Source organism: Macrobrachium nipponense, chromosome 28 (assembly GCF_015104395.2).
Source record: "Macrobrachium nipponense isolate FS-2020 chromosome 28, ASM1510439v2, whole genome shotgun sequence".
NCBI lineage: Eukaryota > Metazoa > Arthropoda > Malacostraca > Decapoda > Palaemonidae > Macrobrachium > Macrobrachium nipponense.
In genome coordinates, this window is record NC_087217.1 from 43,842,318 (window position 1) to 43,863,824 (window position 21,507).

Sequence of the window (21,507 nt, forward strand, 5' to 3'; positions counted from 1 at the left end):
CTGTTATGCAATTTTTAATACCTTTATTCACCTGCTTTTCAATTCCTAACACCTTTATTCGCCTGCTTTACAATTCCTAACACCTTTATTCGCCTGCTTTACAATTCCTAACACCTTTATTCACCTGCTTTACAATTCCTAACACCTTTATTCACCTGCTTTACAATTCCTAACACCTTTATTCGCCTGTTATGCATTTTTTAACAGCTTTATTCACCTGCTTTACAATTCCTAACACCTTTATTCGCCTGCTTTACAATTCCTAACACCTTTATTCACCTGCTTTACAATTCCTAACACCTTTATTCACCTGCTTTACAATTCCTAACACCTTTATTCACCTGCTTTACAATTCCTAACACCTTTATTCACCTGCTTTACAATTCCTAACACCTTTATTCACCTGCTTTACAATTCCTAACACCTTATTCACCTGCTTTACAATTCCCTAACACCTTTATTCGCTTGTTGTGCATTACCAACAGCCTTTATCGCCTGCTACAATTCCTAACACCTTTATTCGCCTGCTTTACAATTCCTAACACCTTTATTCGCCTGCTTTACAATTCCTAACACCTTTATTCACCTGCTTTACAATTCCTAACACCTTTATTCGCCTGCTTTACAATTCCTAACACCTTACCGCTTTACAATTCTAACACCTTTACTTTAATTTCATTCGCCTTTGCTTTACAATTCCTAACACCTTTATTACCTGCTTTACAATTCCTAACACCTTTTATTCGCCTGCTTTACAATTCCTTAACACTTTAATTCACCGCTTTACAATTCCTAACACCTTTTCGCCTGCTTACAATTCCTAACACTTTATTCGCTTAGGTTTTTTCACTGCCATGCTTTACAATTCCTAAACACCTTATTCGCTGTTAGGCAATTCCTAACACCTTTTTTATTCAAGCCTAACACTTTATGCTTTTCAATTCCTAAACACCTTATTCGCCTGCTTTTACAATTCTAACACCTTTATTCCCTGCTTACAATTCTAAACACCTTTATTCACCTGCTTTACAATCCTAACACTTTATTCGCCTGCCTTTACAATTCCTAACACCTTTACGCTTTCAACCTCCTTTACAATTCCTAACAACCTTTAGATTCACCTGCTTTCAATTCCTAACACCTTTTATTCACCTGTCCCAATTCCTCAGCACAATTCCTAACACCTTTATTACTGCTTTTTACAATTCCCCCCTTATTCACCTTTTATTGTTCGCCTGCTTTTCATTCCTCAACTTTACCTTTATTCGCCTGCTTTACAATTCCTAACACCTTCTTATTACATGCTTTACAATTCCTTAACACCTTTATCAGCCGCCTAGAATTCTACCATTTTTTCACCTGCTTTACAATTCCAACACCTTTATTCGCCTTGCCTTTTTTTATTTACAATCACCTTTATTCGCCTGCTTTCAATTCCTTTAAAACCAACTTCGCTGCTTTAACAATTCCTAACACCTTCACCATGCTTTACAATTCCTAACACCTTTATTCGCCTGCTTTACAATTCCTACCATTTATTCGCCTGTGGCAATTCCTACACCCTTTTTCACCTGCTTTACAATTCCTAACACCTTTATCACCTGTTTACAATTCCTACCCTTCACCTGCTTTACAATTCCTAACACCTTTATTTCAAACCTGCTTTACAATTCCTAACACCTTTTATTCAAACCAGCCTTGCCTTACAATTCCTACCTTTATTCACCTGCACAATCCTTACCTTTAATCACCTGTTTTACAATTCCTAACACCTTTTTATTTTTCACCTTCTTTACATTCCTACCCCTTTATTTTCGGCCTTTACAATTCCTAACACCTTCACCTGCTTTAATTCCTAACACCTTTATTCGCCTCTTTACATCTTTAACCAAACCCTTTATTTCACCTCTTTACAATTCCCCTAACACCTTTATTCCTGTTTACATCCTTACCTTTAATTCCAACCCCTGCCTTACAATTCCTACACCTTTTTTATCGCCTTTTTACAATTCCAACAAACCTTTATTTCCTCCTTTCCCGAATCCTTTACACTTTATCACCTGCTTTACAATTCCAACACCTTAGTTCACCTGCTTTAACAAACCTTTACACCTGTACCCGCCTGCTTTACAATTCCAAACACCTTTGTTCACCTGAAAACTTTCACAAGTCCTAACACCTTTTTTCGCCTGTTTTGACAATTCCTAACACCTTTTTTCACTGCTTACAATTCCTAACACTTGTTCGCCCTGCTTTACAATTCCTAACACCTTTGTTCACCTGCTTACAATTCCTAACACTTTGTTCACCTGCTTTACAATTCTAAAAACCTTTTATTCGCTTGCGGTACAATTCCAATAAACACTTTGTTTACTGCTTTACAATTCCAAACACCTTTATTCACAATGCTTACAAGTCCTAAAACCTTTGTTCACCTGCTTTACAAATTCTAAACACCTTTGTCACTGCCTTTACAAGTCCTAACACCTTTCTTCACCTGCATTACAATTCCTAACACCTTTATTCACCTGCTTTACAATTCCTAACACCTTTATTCGCCTGCTTTACAATTCCTAACCCCTTTATTCGCCTGTTAGGCAATTCCTAACACCTTTTTTCACCTGCTTTAAAATTCCTAACACCTTTATTCGCCTGCTTTACAATTCCTAACACCTTATTCGCCTGCTTTACAGTTCCTAACACCTTTATTCGCCTGTTAGGCAATTCCTAACACTTTGTTTTTTCACCTGTGTTTACAATTCCTAACACCTTATTCGCCTGCTTTACAATTCCAAACAATTTATTCACCTGCTTTACAACCTAACCCCACGCCTTGGGTTTGTCACCTGCTTTACATTCCTAACACCCTTTATTCACCTGCTTTACAATTTCCTAACACCTTTATTCGCCTGCTTTACAATTCCTAACACTTTATTCGCCTGCTTACAATTCCTAACACCTTTATTCGCCTGCTTTACAATTCCCTAACACCTTTATTTGCGCCTGCTTACAATTCCAACACCTTTATTCACCTGCTTTACAATTCTAACACTTAATTTGCCTGCTTTACAATAACTAACACCCTTTATTCGCCTTCTGCTTTACAATTCATAACACCTTTATTCCGCCTGTTAGGCAATTCCTAACACCTTTGTTTTCACTGACTACAATTCCAAACACCTTTATTCACCTGCTTTACAATTCCAAACACCTTTATTCACCTGCTTTACAATTCCTAACACCTTTTCACCTGCTTTACATTTCCTAACACCTTTATTCACCTGCTTTACAATTCCTAACACCTTTGTAGCCTGCTTTAAACCAAAATTCTTAACACCATTCTGATTTACAATTCCTAACACCTTTTATTCACCTGCTTTACAATTCCTAACACCTTTATTTTTCACCTGCTTTACAATTTCTAAAACAACCTTTATTCACCGCTTTCCAATTTCCTAAACACCTTTATTCACCTGCTTTTAAATAACCAAAACCTTTTATTCCACCCGCTTTACAAATTCCTAACCCACCTTTTTTTTCACTGCATTTACAATTCCTAACACCTTTATTCACCTGCTTTACAATCCTACAAACCCTTTTGTTAAACCCTGCCTTTAACAATCCTAAACACCTTTTATGCCTGGTTTAGGCAATTCCAACACCTTTATTCACCTGCCTTTACAATTCTTTAAACACTTTGTTTTATGCTTTACAATTTCCAAAAACACCTTTATTCACCTGCTTTACAATTCCTAACCAATTTGTTCACCTGCTTTACAATTCCTAACCCTTTGTTCACCTGCTTTTTACAATTCTTTAAACAACCCGTTCCCTGATTTACAATCCATAACACCTTTATTCACCCTGCTTTACAATTCCTAACACTTTATTCGCTCTGCTTTACAATTTCCTAACTTTATGCCTGTTAGGCAATTCCAAACCTTTTTTCACCTTTGGAAAATTCCTAAACAACCTTTTATTCGCCTGCTTTACAATTCCCTAACACCTTATTTCGCCCCTGCTTTACCAAGTTTCCTAACACCTTTATTCGCCTTGTTAGGCAATTCCTAACACCTTTTGTCACCTGCTTTACAATGCCTTTTAACCACCTTTAATTCCAAAACCTTGCTTTACAATTCCAAAACCACTTTATTCACCTGTTTACAAGCCCTAACACCTTTGTTCACGCTTTACAATTCCTAACAAACCTTTAATTCACCTGCTTTACCAATTCAACACTTGAGGCAACCTCCTGCTTACAATTCCTAACACCCCTTTATTTCACCGTTTTAAATTCCCTAAATTCACTTTATTCACCTGATTTACAATTCCTAACACCTTATTCACCTGAAAAACTTTACAATTCCTTAAACACCTTTTATTCACCTGCTTTCACATTCCTACCCCTTTAATTCACATTTGTTAAAACACTTTATTCCTAAAACCTTTTTTTCACCTGCTTTTAAAAATTCCTAACACCTTTATTCGCCTGCTTTACAATTCCTCTACAACCTTATTTAGCTTAATTTAGTTCTGTTGATTTACAAAGTTCCTAACACCCGTTTATTCACTTGGTTAGGCAATTCTAACACCCCTTTTTTCACCTGCTTTAACATTCTACCCTTTTATTGCCTGCTTTAAATTCCAAAACACTTGTATCACTGCCCTTTAGCAAGGGTTTCCCTAACACCTTTTCTTTTTTCACCTGCTTTAAATTCCTAACACCTTTATGTCGCCTGCTTTACAATTCCCTAACACCTTATTCGCTGCTTTACAGTTACTTTTATTATGGTTCTTAATTTTACCTTTTTTTTCGACCTGCCTTTACAATTCCTATTTTATGAATTACCTTTATTCACCTGCTTTACAATTCCCTAACACCTTAATTCACCTGCTTACAATTCCAAAACCACCTTTATCACTGCTTTACAATTCCTAACAAACTTTAATTTGCTTCCTGCTTTAAATTTACAATTTTTCCGTGTAAACACCCTTGCATTTTGTCGACCTGCTTTACAATTTTCCTAACACCTTTATTGCTGCTGTTTACAATTCCTAACACCTTTTCACCTGTTTGCGTGTCCTAGGCTTTCAATTTCCAAACACCTTTATTCGCCCTGCTTTACAATTCCTAAACACCTTTATTCGCCCTGCTTCTACAATTCCTAACACCTTTTATTCACCTGCTTTACATTCCTAACACCTGATTTCCACCTGCCTTCGGTACAATCCTAACACCTTTTATTCGCCTGCTTTACAATTCCTAACACCTTTATTCGCCTGCTTACAATTCCTAACACCTGTATTTCACCCTGCTTTACAATTCCTAAACACCTTTATTCACCTGCTTTACAATTCCTAAACACTTTATTCACATGCTTTACAATTCCAACACCTTTATTCACCTGCTTTACAATCCCCAAACACCTTTTTACTGCTTTACAATTTCCTAACACCTTTATTCACCTGCTTTAACAATTCCTAACACCTTTAATTTTTCACCTGCTTTACAATTCCTAACTTTATTTTCGCCGTTTAGCCCAATTCCTTTAACACCTTTAATCAACCTGCCTTTACAATTAACTAACACCTTTGTTCAAACCTGCTTTACAATTCCTTCAACACCTTTTTTTATTCACCATGCCTTTACAATTCATAACACCTTTATCAGCCTGCTTTTACAATTCCGTAAACAACCTTATTATTCACTGCTTTACAATTTTCCTTCCAACACCCTTCATTCACTTGCCTTAGGCAATTCCTAACACCTCTTTTACACCTGCTTTACAAATTCCCGCAAACATTCCTTTATTTTTTCACCTGCTTTTAGGCAATTCCGTAACACCTTTAGGTTAACACCTGCTTGAACAAGTTCCTAACACCCCGGCCTTTACAATTCCTTAAACCAACCTTTGTTACCCTGCTACAAGTTTCCTTAACACCTTTATTCAATGCCTTACAACATAACACCTTTATTTTTTCACCTGCTTTACAATTCCAACACCTTTATTCACTGCTTTACAATTCCAAACAACCTTTATTCGCCTGCTGCTACAATTCCTAACACCTTATTCGCCTGCTCTACAATTCCTAACACCTTTGGATTCGCCTGAATCGCTACACCTTACAACCCCCTTGCTCCTACAATTCCTAACACCTTTATTCGCCTGTTATGCAATTCCTAACACCTTTATTCACCTGCTTTACAATTCCTAACACCTTTTTTCACCTGCTTTACAATTCCAAACACCTTTTTTCACCTGCTTTACAATTCCTAACACCTTTATTCGCCTGCTCTACAATTCCTAACACCTTTATTCGCCTGTTATGCAATTACCTACACCCTTTTTTAACAACCTGCTTTGTTTACAATTCCTAACACCTTTATTCACCTGTTATGCAATTCGTAACACCTTTATTTACTTTTATTCACCTATCCACCTCTACCTAAGAGGCTGGAAATAGTATACGAATTCATTCGACGTCGAGTTTCCGTCGATAAGTCGATTGGTTTTGATTGAAAATCAAGTTTCAAAGGTTAAAAAAAACGACGAAAAAGTGTTTTAAAGACACGTGTGTGTGTGTGTGTCTGTGTGTTTTGTATGTGTGTAGGTGGGTATGCGGTATGTGGCGTCTACATGTGGTTTATCTACGTCTTGCCAAAACTAATAAAGCTCCCTGACCGCTATGTTTGGGTTTGATGGATTTTCTCGCGAGTTTTGAGTGTGTGTGCGCGCGCGCACGTGTACATGTTTTAATGCAGTAAAAACATATCTTCACCAAGTCGGAAATATGTTGGGAACTTATCGCATATATATCATTCACAAGTTGAAAACATATCAATACTCGTGTGTGGAGAACGGGTCTCTGGCAAATGCTTCATAATCTCGGGAAAGCACTAATTAGGACATACCAATAAGTCGCTGACTTGTATTCAACATGTTTGTGATATGTGTGCAACAAGCTCCCAACATGTCTCAGACGGGTAAAATAAGCGAAGTCTAATGGTAATTATTTTTAACTGATATAAAAACAAGTAATCATATAGTATATATATATATATATATATATATATATATATATATATATATATATATATATATATATATATATATATAGAACCTGTTAGTGATATGTATGCAACAGTTCCCAGTGTGTTTACGACATGTTTTTAAACCAGCGGATCTGGACGGAAAAGGCAATCTTTTTCCAAAGAGAATGTTTTTAAATGATTAACAGCAAGTTATCTGTAGCTCTAAAACTTACCAAGAGTTGCTAATGCTGAAAAGATACTGGCCCTTTTCAACATTTATACAACATGTATACAACATATAATCATGTATACAACATATATACATGTATACAACATACATGCAACATGTTTACAGCATATATACTATAAGTGCACAACATAGATACATGTACACAGCATAGCTACATATATATAACATACATACAGCATGTATACAATACATATACAACATGCACGCAACATAGATACATATATGCAACATGTATACAATACATATACAACATGTACACAACTAAGATAAATGTACACAATACATATAAAACATGTAAACAACATAGATACATGTATACAATATACATACATGTTCACAACATATACATAACATGTACACAACATATTACATGTATACATGTTTACAACATATATACATCATGTGTATGTGCAAGTATACAACATATCCACAACTTGACCAAATTCGTCGCCACCAAGAAAATGAATTAACCATAGTGGTAAAGGGAAATTCAACATGACCACAATGCAGGGTTCCAGGGGCAGAAAAAAAAAAATGCAAGGCGAACAATACGGTAACCTGGATTCACCTGAGGTCAGGGAAAGGCTTTAAGAATTATTGTGACCTTTTTTGAACTTTTTTTTTTTCTTTCATAATTCCTCCTCAGTTGATGGAGGTTTGTATAAACTTTATTTGTTGTTTCTTTTTTATGTTTTTATCTGCTAGGCTGGCTTTTTTTTTTATTTACGTTTGGGTTACAGTAATAATAATAATAATAATAATAATAATAATCTAAATTAAAGCTTTTATTTTACAATTATTACAATTATTGTTATTATATAATTAGAGTTTTAAGTACACTATTCGTGTATATATATATTATATATAATAATAATATATATATATATATATAATATATATATACCACCATATATATATATCTATATATATATATATATATATATATATATATATACACACCATATATATACGTATACGTATATTCATATGTGTATGTATATGTATATGTGTGTATATATATATATATATACCATGTATATATATATATATATACATGTATATATATATATTATATATATATAGATATATATATATATATATATATATATATATATATTATGTGTGTGTGTGTGTGTGTGTGTGTGTGTGTGTGTGTGTATGTATATATGTATACATATATAATAGAGAGAGAGAGAGAGAGAGAGAGAGAGAGAGAGAGAGAGAGAGAGAGAGAGAGAATTAAACTTACCGACAAGGAAACAATCTTTTTTCACTGTCCACGTGTTTCAAAACTCTTAAAAAGTCCTTCCGGTAAAATTAAAAAAAAATAAATATTTACACCCTAACACAGTCTTCGTTTATTATCTACAACCGGAAGATCACGAAATTTTCAACTCGGTCACAAAACAAAAGATTGTTATAACAAGAATAATATAACAATCTGCGTGGATTGCGCACGCGCGCATACGAAACTGTACGCGAAAAAAAAAGAAATAAAAGTCACCCTTTGGGAAAGGAGAGCCGCAGGAGACGTCGTCACTCAGTCACGGTCAAAGCTACACTGGGCTACTGACTCGCTCGGCTGCCGAAGTTCTAGTAGACTCAACTTGGCACCAAGTTGGTAATCTCTCTCTCTCTCTCTCTCTCTCTCTCTCTCTCTCTCTCTCTCTCTCACACACAGACTTCATTTTCATAACTTTCTTTGCCCACATACCCGGCATACATACGCGTTGCGTGCGTCAACATAGCGTATACGTAATTACTGTATACACAAGCAAATGCTTCGGCTGTCAAGCTAACTCCCACCTCCCTCTCTCTCTCTCTCTCTCTCTCTCTCTCTCTCTCTCTCTATTTCTATAGCTTCCACTGCTTGCATGCCCTACATTTATGCGCATTCAATTCCTGAAAATTCTTCATATTCCCCTTAGCATGGCATATGCAAAAGCAAGCAAGCATTCACACCCGAATGCATAGATTATCAACCGCTGGCTTGCATACCCTCTAGGCGAGGAATGCAATGCACGTGCATGCCCCTAAGCAATAATACCCTGTATGCCAGAGGCGGGAACGCGTGCCAAATAGGTCGTCAATCGCCGTGCACAAGCACAAATGCATTGCATATTATACTTGTGTGCAATAGACGCATGTCTGTTAACGTTGGTATATGCGCGCTTATGCGCAAAGGAGTGTGTGTGTGTGTGTGTGTGTGCGTATGTGTGTAAAACCTTGACAGAAGCCAAAACTGGCGAAAACCAATCGCCTCGTCACGTTATGGAAGTTCGATAAAACCGGACGCAGTCGCTGACGAATTGCATATCGGTCTAGCCAGGACCCACTAGCAGGCAGACTCACGCGAACACGGTAGACTTTACGTGGTTTCCAAGTCGCCGAGCTTGAGCGAAATGTCAGCGATTTTCGCGAATTTCCCGTTATTAATTCTAATGTATCTAGTTTCCATTTTGCTCTTTTATACGGATGGTGATCACTTGTGATAAAAGTAATTAGATTAGACAATGTCACTTGACCATATTAAAAGTAATATTTTTACTGCAAAACAATGCAAAATCTGATACACTTAATGTATGAGAGTTGGTCCAGGTCCTTTGGTCCCTTGGTCTAGGCCTACGTCAATCCAATCAGAAGAAGGACAAGTCATTGTGAGTTGTCCTTCTTCTGTGTGGTATTTATATTTACGAGAGTACTCACGGTTCGACTAGGCCTAGCCCCTGTAACTTCACAGGAAGTAGATACAGTTAATTTATGTCTCTTGGTCTAAGTCCTTCGATCCTTAAGTCTAAGACTACGTCAAGTTTAATACGTTTCCCGTATCTTCATAGGATGAAGATAAAGTTAATCTATAATGCTTAGTCTAGGTCCTTTTGTCCGTCCTCAAGTCGAACACTAAATCTAAGAGTTGGTCCAAATCACTCGGTTCTATAGTCTAGGCCTAGTCAAGTCCACGCTTACGTCGGGCAATTTATTTACGTAACTTGGTCTTCGTAACCTATGGTTCTTCGGTCTAGACCTACTACGCCAAGTCCAGTTAGAAAATGACAAGTCACAATAAGTTAGTAACAGGTTCGACTAGACCTAAGCACCATATCTTCATAGAAAGAAGAATAGAAAGTTAATTTATGACGCTTAGCCTCAGTTTTTTGGTCCTAAAGCATAGGCCTACGTCAAATCCAATGAAAAGAATGGCAAGGACAAGTGACAATGAGTAGGTATACCCGAATTGCCTAAGCCTAACCCCGGTATTCGTTCTAATCTAACTCTTCACGAGTATTTGTGGGCCATTTATTCGTCAACGGAAGTTAACCTCGGCTACGAAAGACTCCACATGAAGAAGAAGAAGAAGAAGATGAAGAAGTTTAGGCTATAGGAACCGTGCTTTGATTGCTTATACCCTCCATCTCTCCATCCCCCCCCCCCCCCCCAACAAAACGTTAGTGCAGTTGAGTAGCCTACGTGACAGGGCGCTTGTAAAATCGCGCATTCTCTTCGTGTCCATCATCTTGCATAAATTTCTACTGCAAGCAACCAGAGAGATAAAGAAAGTGGTTACACTTAGACCTATCCATCTATCTGTTTCTACCTCTGTTCATTTCTCTGTCTCTGTTTCTCTACTCACTTCAACTCCATCTTCTTGCATAATCTCTATACTGCAAGCAAGCAAAGAAAAAGTGGTTACACGTGGACCTATATCAGTTTATCTGTGCTGTGACCGTTTTATGTCTCTGTTTTTTGTTTTTCTGCCTCTATCACTCTGTCTGTTTCTGTCTCTCGTCTCTTTGTCTGTCTAACAGACGGGGGCTATTTAACAATAGCGGTACGGACTGCCAAACCTCTGAGTCACCCCTTCGCATATAATGTTGACAATCGATGACAGACAGGTCTTTTAATGCCGGTTATATTGGCCCCGCCCCCTCTCCACCCCCACGCTATCCCTCCCTTGTCCCCCTATCCCCTAACCCCCTTTGGACTACATCATAACCCCTTCAGCAACAGCAGCAGCAGTAGCAGTAACTGTACCAACGCCCACCCACCCCTCCCCATAAATCCGTATCCCCACCTCAGGGGACGCGTGACGTCATCAGTCGCTCGCTCACGCTGCTACCCCATTATAAACTCTTTATCAATTCCGTTATCAATTCTGCTTCTGACGTGACAATTAGTATTTTTTTTACGGAGGATTCTTCATTAACTCAGTATATCATTGACCTTATTCCCATCAAATTTTAACGTAGGGGATTATTGACTTAAAACAAATAAATATCGGTCTCGATTTCATCAAATTTTAACGAGGGTGGAAACTCTGGATATTGGAAAATCTTTAAACAAAATTTATAATCCAGATATTACTATATTTTTTAAAAATCGAATAGATTTTAAGCTCATGTGCAAGCATAGTTACCAAGATTATCACAGAACAAGGGAGAGTTATTATTATTATTATTATTATTATTATTATTATTATTATTATTATTATTATTATTATTATTTATTCATTTATTTATTTTAAACAGACTGCAGTCTGCTTAAACTACACAAGAATAATAATAATAATAATAATAATAATAATAATAATAATAATAATAATAATAATAACATCTCTCCCATATGTAAGAAGTGCAATACGAAAAATGAAACCATAAACCACATAGCAAGCAAATGCCCGGCACTTGCACAGAACCAGTACAAAAAAAGAGGCATGATTCAGTGGCAAAAGCCCTCCACTGGAGCCTGTGCAAGAAACATCAGCTACCTTGCAGTGATAAGTGGTACGAGCACCAACCTGAGGGAGTGATAGATAACGATCAGGCAAAGATCCTCTGGGACTATGGTATCAGAACGGATAGGGTGTACGTGCAAATAGACCAGACGTGACGTTGATGCAAAGTCAAGAAGAACAAAGTATCACTCATTGATGTCGCAATACCATGGGACACCAGAGTTGAAGAGAGAGGGAAAAAATGGATAAGTATCAAGATCTGAAAATAGAAATAAGAAGGATATGGGATATGCCAGTGGAAATTTTACCCATAATCATAGGAGCACTAGGCACGATCCCAAGATCCCTGAAAAGGAATCTAGAAAAACTAGTGGCTGAAGTAGCTCCAGGACTCACGCAGAAGAGTGTGATCCTAGAAACGGCACACATAGTAAGAAAAGTGATGGGACTCCTAAGGAGGCAGGATGCACCCGGAACCCCACACAATAAATACCACCCAGTTGAATTGGAGGACTGTGATAGAGCCCCCGCCCCACCCCCAAAAAAAAAAATAAATAAACCCCCCCCCCCCCAAAAAAAAAAAAATAAATAAGTTAATAAAATAATAATAAAATGTTAACTCAGAAGAAACCGCTGACAACCTCAGTTATATACAAATGACCAAAATTCACCCCCACCTCTCTCTCCTCTCTCTCTCTCCCCTCTCTCTCTCTCTCTCTCTCTATCCTTCTCTCTCGCTCTCCTGCAGGAGTCAAGTAGGACCTCTCACGTGGGGGCGTCCTCAGATCGATGGCGTAGCATTTCGGCTGGTCTTTAGATTTGTCGTGATTTATGAAACAACTGTAATAGTGTAGCCAATATCTTTAAGGATAACAAAAACATATTTAAAAATTCGCTATATAAAAACGATTATCTACACTCGTTATATAATAAAACACTAAACTTTGATTGGCCATGTGAGGAGGAACTTCCAACATTGGTGAAAGGTATCAGAAAGTATATGTCAAGAGGAGAAATTTGGAAGTGAATAAGAGCATTTATATAGATATATATATATATATATATATATATATATATATATATATATATATATGCCTTTCAATAGTGTAAAGCACTGTACAAATCAAAGTGAAGCACTGTAAATGCAATAACCATATATACGGCCTTCAGTGGTGTGTATTTACTATACAAAATACAGTGAAGCACTGTAAACACAATAACCATATATACACCTTTCAGTGGTGTGTATGCACTGTACAGAATACAGTGAAGCACTGTAAATGCAATAACCATATATACGCCTTTCAGTGGTGTATATGCACTGTACAAAATACAGTGCAGCACTGTTAAACACAATAACTATAAAGTGTCGGCAAACTTTTGAGTCTAGCTGTACATCAAGCGCTTATCATGTTGCAAAGTAACCCGCCCCCACCCCCCACAAGGACCTACGTGGGTGGCTCTCGACATTCCCAAGACCCACCAGGCCGCTCTGACCAAATTCAACCATCCCACAGAGGTCAAACTATCCTGAGACGTTTCATGATGCCAATGTTTGACCCAGGTCAGGTGACTGAAGACGAAACATAGATTGAAAAAGGACATGACAGTCTTATAACGTTATTTAAAAATTTTTGCGAATATAAGACTAAATATGTCTATGTAGTTTTTTTGGGAATGGTTCAGTAACCCTTACCAGGCCAGGAGGTCCATTAATTGCTTGTAGATCTGGTGAACAGGTGACTTTTAATAATTAAATATAAGATTTAAAAGGGTATATATGGATCTTATAACCTTATTTAAGATGATTTTTTTGTGAATATGAACCACAGCACGTGTCTGTAGTTTTCGGAAATGGCCCAGTACCACCCTATAACCTCCTCCTACCTGGCCAGGAGGTCCCTTAATTACATAAATACCTGATGGACAGGTGACTTTTAATCATTAAATATATGATTTAAAAGGATATGAGAAACTAATAACTTCATTTAAGAAGATATGAAACGAACATAAACCACAGTACGTGTCTAGTTCTGGGGATTGGCCCAGTACCACCCTACCTCCTCCTACCTGGGCAGGGGGAGGAGGAGGGGAAGGAGGAGGAGGTCTTTACCTGGCCAGGTGTTGGGGGAAGCAGCAGGGGCAGAGGGGACGCCCTCACCCACACCCCTCGCATGTCGCAGACATACGAATTCCGACGAGATCGATTCCTTAGACGCCAGTCACGATACCACCGAATAATACCGGGCGAGGTTCTCAGACGTATTCTTCTTCTTTTTTTTTTTTCGGTTCGGTATTTGTGTAATTGCCCGACGGTCAATGACGTCATCAGCGATGACGTGATTGCGTTAGTTTTTAACTGGCCTTTTCGTTCGGGGATTTATTTAAGGGGAATCAGAACGCCAGTGGGCGCGTGAGAGAGAGACGAGAGACTAGAGAGTGAGGAGAGAGGAGAAGAGAGAGAGAGAGAGAGAGAGAGAGAGAGAGAGAGAGAGAGAGGGGCCTTTCCGAAACGGCTGCTCGAGTTTGTGTAAACAGTTCCGCCCACCCACCACCCACTTCCCCCCTCCGTCTTATCTCTCTCTCTTTACCTTTTTTCTCTCTCTGTCTATCTATCTCTCTCTCTCTATACCTTTTCTCTCTCCCCTTATCTCTCTCTCTCTCTCTACACACACGTATGTTTATATATATATATAGTATATATATATATATATATATATATATATATATATATATATACATATATATGTGTGTGTGTATAGTATACATAGTATACATATGACCCTCTTTCTTTCTCTCACCTTTTCTTTCTACCTCATCTCCTCTCTCTCTCTCTCTCTCTCTCTCTCTCTCAGATTCTCCCTAAGCCGTTCGTCGTAGTCTCGCTAATTACCAAAGAAACCTGAAATTAAGACGGACATCGTGAATCAACATAAACACAGACCTCTAGACAAAGGTTCTTTCCTCATGTAATGGGAGAAGCCATTACAGGAATAACGCGCCGTATTTTTGTAATTAAACCCAAGTGTTACATGAGACGGGAGTACAAAAGATGATACGAGGATTCTTGATTGGTAGGTTGAGCCATGGGGACTTTTCTGACATTCAAATACGTACGTAAATATAAGTATCACAGTACCAAGTGTTCGAGGACTGTGCTTTGACCTTCGACCTTGACAATACCCCCATTGGGCAAAATTCCCATTTACGTAAATATGATTTATATAACTGATACAAATGTCTGTATACCATTCTTTGACCTTCGACCTTGATAATACCCCCAGTGGGCACAATGCCCAAATATGTAAACATGTATATAACTGATACAAATATCTGTATAACAAATAAACTTCAAACTAAACACAGTCCCACAGTGCCAAGTGCTCAAGGACTTGTGCTTTGACCTTCGACCTTGACAATACCCCTAGTGGGCACGATGCCCAAATATGTAAACATGTATATAACTGATACGAATGACTGTATACCAATTAAACTTCAAACTATTCACAGTACTAAGTGCCCAATGGCTGTGCTTTGACCTTCGACCTTGACAATACCCCCAGTGGGCACGATGCCCACATATGTAAACATGTATATAACTGATGCAAGTGTCTGTATACCAATTAAATTTCAAACTATTCACAGTACTAAGTGCCCATGGGCTGTGCTTTGACCTTCGACGTTGACAATACCCGCCCACATAAGTAAACATCTATATAACTGATACAAATTACTGTATGCCAATTAAACTTCAAACTACTCACATTATCACAGTGCCAAGTACCCAAGGGCTGTGCTTTGACCTTCGACCTTGACAGTACCCCCGTGGGTACTAAATACCCGCACTGGTCACGGTTCACATAAACACATCAAATGAGGGTGGGGGTGGGGGGAGGAAATGCCCATTCGCTGGGTATTTAAAAATGACACATCGTCTTCCGCTATCCCATGGCTGCTATTTTAGATTTCTGGTTATGTGTGGCGTCTGTGTGGGGTTCATTGTTCGTCAGGAGAGAGAGAGAGAGAGAGAGAGAGAGAGAGAGAGAGAGAGAGAGAGAGAGAGAGAGAACCTTCACTCTGAGGGCAAGACGTTGCTATTTATAGAGCGGGCGTTTTAAGATTATTTCCTTGTAAGTTTACGTAAAGACTGACACAATATAATAATAATAATAATAATAATGATAATAATAATAATAATAATAATAATAATAATAATAATAATATTTTTTAGTTCTGGTTATCTGTCTGTCGGAAGGTCTATTTTAGTATTATAATAAGATTTCATCTAAATATCTTAGAAATACATCTCTATTCTTAACTGAGTAAAGTTTAAATCAGAGCATAGATATAATTGATTTATCTAATACCATTATTTATTCTCATTAGACGTTATATGTTATATTTAAAAAAGCGGCAGTTTCCTCCTGTCCGGCAAGAAAAACGCGGCACATAGGCTGAAGTAAAAGATGGCGTATTAGGCCTTATTCTAGTAAAAAAAAAAAAAAAAAAAAACGTAATAGCACTCAGTGCAAAACTAGACAATGCAAAATGGCTGATTTTTTTGCTAATTAAGTCTTGGTTTTACATTTTTCTTATCTCTCCCCTTCCAACAATTTTTTCACAATATCCGGAGATACTTAATCCCCCTCCCCCCCCCCCAACTCTCTCTCTTTCTCTCTCGCTCAGATAATACGTGTTTGGTATGTAGTCATTAATTCCTCTCATTTTCCTATGTCCCCTTTCATTGCTCTCTGTCTCTCTCCCTCCCAATTTCAAACGTGGGCCATCAACCTCCACACCCAATCTCCCTGTAAACATTCGTCGTAAACAAATGACGTCGAAGATCTGTGTGTGTGTGTGTGTGTGTTAGAGACACGAAAGTACTCATATGGCTTTACACAACACTTCTAATTTCCGCTTAGGGGTGCCATAAAGAGAGAGAGAGAGAGAGAGAGAGAGAGAGAGAGAGAGAGATTGAGAGGAGAGAGATGGAGAGAGAGAGAGAGGATACCACCAATCATATAGAAAGCGCAAGGGAATAATAAAAAAAAATATGGTTCCGTAGCCTGCACTTACAGGATTTATATGCAACGCAATGCTTCTTTAAATAGAGCAATTAATTATACTTCCTCTCTTTCATTGAGAGAAACATTAATACTCATTATTCCATTTGCGTTCCAGCGTTCGGCTCTCTCTCTCTCTCTCATATATATATATATATATATATATATATATATATATATATATATATATATATATATATATATTACTCGTGTGCGGACGCGCTCTTGCGCATGCGCGCGTGGAAACCACCGCCAACCAAAACGCCTCACAGGGCAGGCAATGAAGATCTAGTACTACTGTATTAATATGACGGTAACGGCAACCAAACCTCCCGGATGTGGAGCGAGTGAAAGATCCCCCTTCAACTCTGGTTGATACTTAATCAGGAGTTATTTGTCGCCCCCTTCCCTTCCCATCCCTTTCCTCACCCTCCCTATCCCTCTCCCTTCCCCACGGCACAAGAAAGAGGGAAGCTTACCCTCCTCCCTCACTCACAGACCTGTTCATCTAATACAATTATTCTACGCACTGCGGACGTTTACGCAGACGATACGCAGCACCGGCGTGAGCCAATGGGGGGATTGAGAGGAAAGAAGAGAAGACGAGAGAAGAGTAGTGCAATATGGCTTTTTTTCATTAACTCTTATTGTGTATCAGTAGGCTAATGCTAGACTCAGAAAGAAGAAGAAAAAGATGATGATGATGGAGATGGGGGAGGAGGAGGAGGAGTAGAAGGGAAAAGATAGTATATTAGGACGTTTTTATCAACTCTCATTGTATCGCTAGGCGAAAGCTAGATTTATATAAAAAAAAACCTTGGAATTTTTTTTATTCGTGCTCTAGACTAAAGAATACTCTTTTATCCGTTTCGACTTTTATGTTGTTTATTTTTACGGCAATACACGATCATTTTTTTAGGCCTATAATACAATAATTTCAAGCTTTCGCACAATATCGTAAATAGGTACTCGTACGCGTGCAGCTGAGTTTATATACGATATTTTAAACCATTCGTTCGAGAGCCTAAACTTACTTTATATTTTAAAGGTTTCGTAAAATAAATCCTGTAGTACATATGTAAGCGTTTAAAATCTGATCAGTGAAGTCCGGGTGATTCTTTTTAGGCATACATGAACTAAGCTTATGTAGTACATAATTTTTTTCAGCTTTTGCACAATACGCCTATAAATACTCGCACGTATGTAACCACTTGCATAAAACTTTACCACAATTAGGCTTACGTAACGATAAAACCACAATGAACAAAAAACCAAATGCAAGCGTTAAGACAAACAAATGAGACTGATGAAAAACTAGGAGACACAAAAACAAGTAGTACAAGCAAACATGTATGGCAAACCAGCGGCTAGGAGATTGAAGGTAGTAGACAATCAATTATTGAAGGCAACATACGTAGTAGCGCTAACAAAGAGTGGACACCAAAGCAGCGGAGAGAGAGAGAGAGAGAGAGAGAGAGAGAGAGAGAGACTACCAGATGTCGAGAAAAATCAAATCAAACCATACGACGGGTATAAGTCACGTAATCTTCGTGTACGTATGTATACTATATCACTACATACACATTCTCAGCTTCTTGGAAAACCAAACGTCAGCAAAGTGAAGAAATCAATTTAATGCGCCCCCAGAATTAGGTCTCAATCTGACATAAGTCTCCGCACCCCTGAGAGAGAGAGAGAGAGAGAGAGAGGAAGAGAGAGAGAGAGAGAGAGAGCAATGAAAGGGGATAGATACTACAGGAAAATGAAAGAGGAACTAGTGATTACCTACGAAACATGTAGCTATTACCAGAGAAAGAGAGTGAGGGGGAGGAAGTAGTAATCATTACCGAGAGAGAGAGAGAGAGAGAGAGAGAGAGAGAGAGAGAGAGAGAGAGAGAGAGAGAGAGAGACAAGGAAAATGCGAGGGGAATTAGTGATTACCTCCCTAAGCTTGAGCAGTGAAGCTGTGAATATAATCTTTGCAAAGTCATTTCGGTCTCTCATAAAAAAAAATCCTTCGACGTATAGGATGTTAATGGCAGGATATCATTTTCTGTACTTGCCATGTAATGCGGTACGGTATTCATTGTTAATTTCAATTTGTTTCGAAGCATAGGCCTACCCTACTTACATTGTCGTAAATATGGATTAAATTCTGTAAATTCGACTTTTTCATTGTTGTGGCAAGGCATTTAAAAAATGTGTGCGCTCACAAAAAATAAATAGATAAATAAATTAACATAAAATACGTACAGACTCTTTGGGATTACATTGAAAACTTGAAGAGGTTGACAAAATTTTGTAAAGAAAGAAAAAACTTTTCCATTACAAACATGAAAAATAAATCCTGAACAAATATGAATGTCTAATTTCATTGTATCACAAAAAAACTTTTGCAATCAAATATATATTTAGATATATATATATATATATATATATATATATATATATATATAATAATATATATATCTATATATATATAATATATAATATTAATATATAAGAAATATATATATATATATATATATATATATATATATATATATATATATAAATCTTGGAAGAAATCTAAACAACTTGTTATATATTTCAAAATGTGCTTCTATTTAGTCAAGAGCAATTTACCTTACGCATTTATCATCTCTTCATCATATTAAAAATTTGTCAACTATTCCCTTTGATAGTGCAATTCAACCAGAGTAGCTATTACCTCTGCATGGAATCCTCACTTTCTTTTGAAAGCAAAGAAAGCATTTCAAACCTCAGTTCCCTGCTTCGACCCAAGTTCTTGACCAAGCAAGAATCCTTGTCCCCTCTAATACTAATCACACTAAACACTATTATTACATTACTGCATGCAAGTCTAAATGTACAATGTTCGCCAATTGCAAGGTACCTGTAGTACCGCAGAGCAATTATGCAGTAATGGGAAGAATTCTCCTTTTTACTTTTAATAATTTATTTCCATTTTTATCTATTTATTTGCTTATTTGTTCATTTACCTTTGTTTTCTAATGACTGATGTCTTCTTACTGTATTTCCTGTTATTATCTTCCGTATTTCTTTCAAATTATCCCCATATTCTTTGGTAACCTTTGAATTCCAAGTCACAGGCCCCTGTGGGCTTGTTCCATATGAATAAGGTTCACCTCCTGAATAATAATAATAATAATAATAATAATAATAATAATAATATGTGGCGCCGTGGCAGAGTGGGTAAGGTCGTCAATGGACTGGTTAAGCAACATTGGCGCTGGTCAGTTGTTGGATGGATGACCGCTCTCCCCGGCGTTGATTCCTTGGGAAAGGATCTTTACCATAATTTCCTCAGTCTACTCAGCTGTAAATGAGTACCTATCCCTAATGGGGTAGGGTCCAGCTATGGGTTAAATAGCAAAACTCAGCAATGATGTTAAGAAATGAAGGAATAAACGACAACGACGTAAATGGAAGCTCTGACAACAGAGGAGCTTCGTCCGGCAGCCAGGTATTCAACCCAATTGAAGGGGAAAACGGTCAGGTACTTGGAGGTCGTCATCCAGCAACTGACCACCACAACGACAGTAACCAACAGCCTGAGATTGGAGCTACAGAAGCAAACCAAAGGAAGAAATTGACAAGAGAAGAAAATAAGGAAATATGGAGATGCTACATCAGAAGCAACTCGACGGAGAGAGGGTATAGAAGAAGGTTGGTCAACATCTGGAATGAGAGGAATAACACCCCCCAAACAGAGCAGAGGCTGGCAGACCAAGTAAGGAACATAATGAAAAACTACTGGGTCTCCCCAACAGAAAGAGAAGAACTGGAAAGGGAAATGTCACACGACAACGAATTACACGAAGATGAACCGAGAGACGATGCCACAGAAGACGACAGGGATGATGAGGTATCAAACAACGACACACGAAGAAACACCGACGAAGTAACAGAGAGGACGGAATGGGTAGAAAAGATTAGACAATAGATGTTGCCAGACACAGAGAGAACAAAAATCCCCTCCATGAAAGCTTACAACACCAAGAAATTAAGGGAGAAAACAAGTGAGGTCAATGAAATAATGGGCATAATACACACCACCAGTATCACAGAAACAAATAACTTGGCATATGCAGGAGCAAGATTAGTAGCAGAACTGATGGGGATTCGAACACCAACACCACCAGCACAACCAACCCAACAGAAACCAAAACAGCAACCTCCTTGGAAAAGGCGCCTGGAAAAGCAAATCATGGTGATGGGATCTGACTTGAGTAAACTGAAAGAGATGGCAGAAAAAAGGCTAAGACGCAAGAAAACAAGGGAGGAACTCAACGAGAAATACAAAGTACAAGAGAGGGGACTAAACAACATAATAGAAGATGTAAAACAGAGGCTTAAGGCCAAAGCACATAAGATCCAACGGTACATGAACAGGAATAAGGGCTAC

The 21,507-nt window shown here is 37.9% G+C and overlaps 1 long non-coding RNA gene across 2 annotated transcripts in view; it reads right to left on the minus strand.

Moving 5' to 3' along the window:
* The window catches only part of LOC135201697 (uncharacterized), a 56,478-nt gene extending 47,607 nt beyond the window's left edge, over nt 1-8,871 (minus strand). The window contains exon 1 of one of the 2 annotated variants that reach the window (XR_010311588.1): nt 8,788-8,871. This is a non-coding gene — a long non-coding RNA (uncharacterized LOC135201697). The other variant, XR_010311589.1, reaches the window with a different exon arrangement.
* Nucleotides 8,872-21,507: the final 12,636 nt, after the last annotated feature.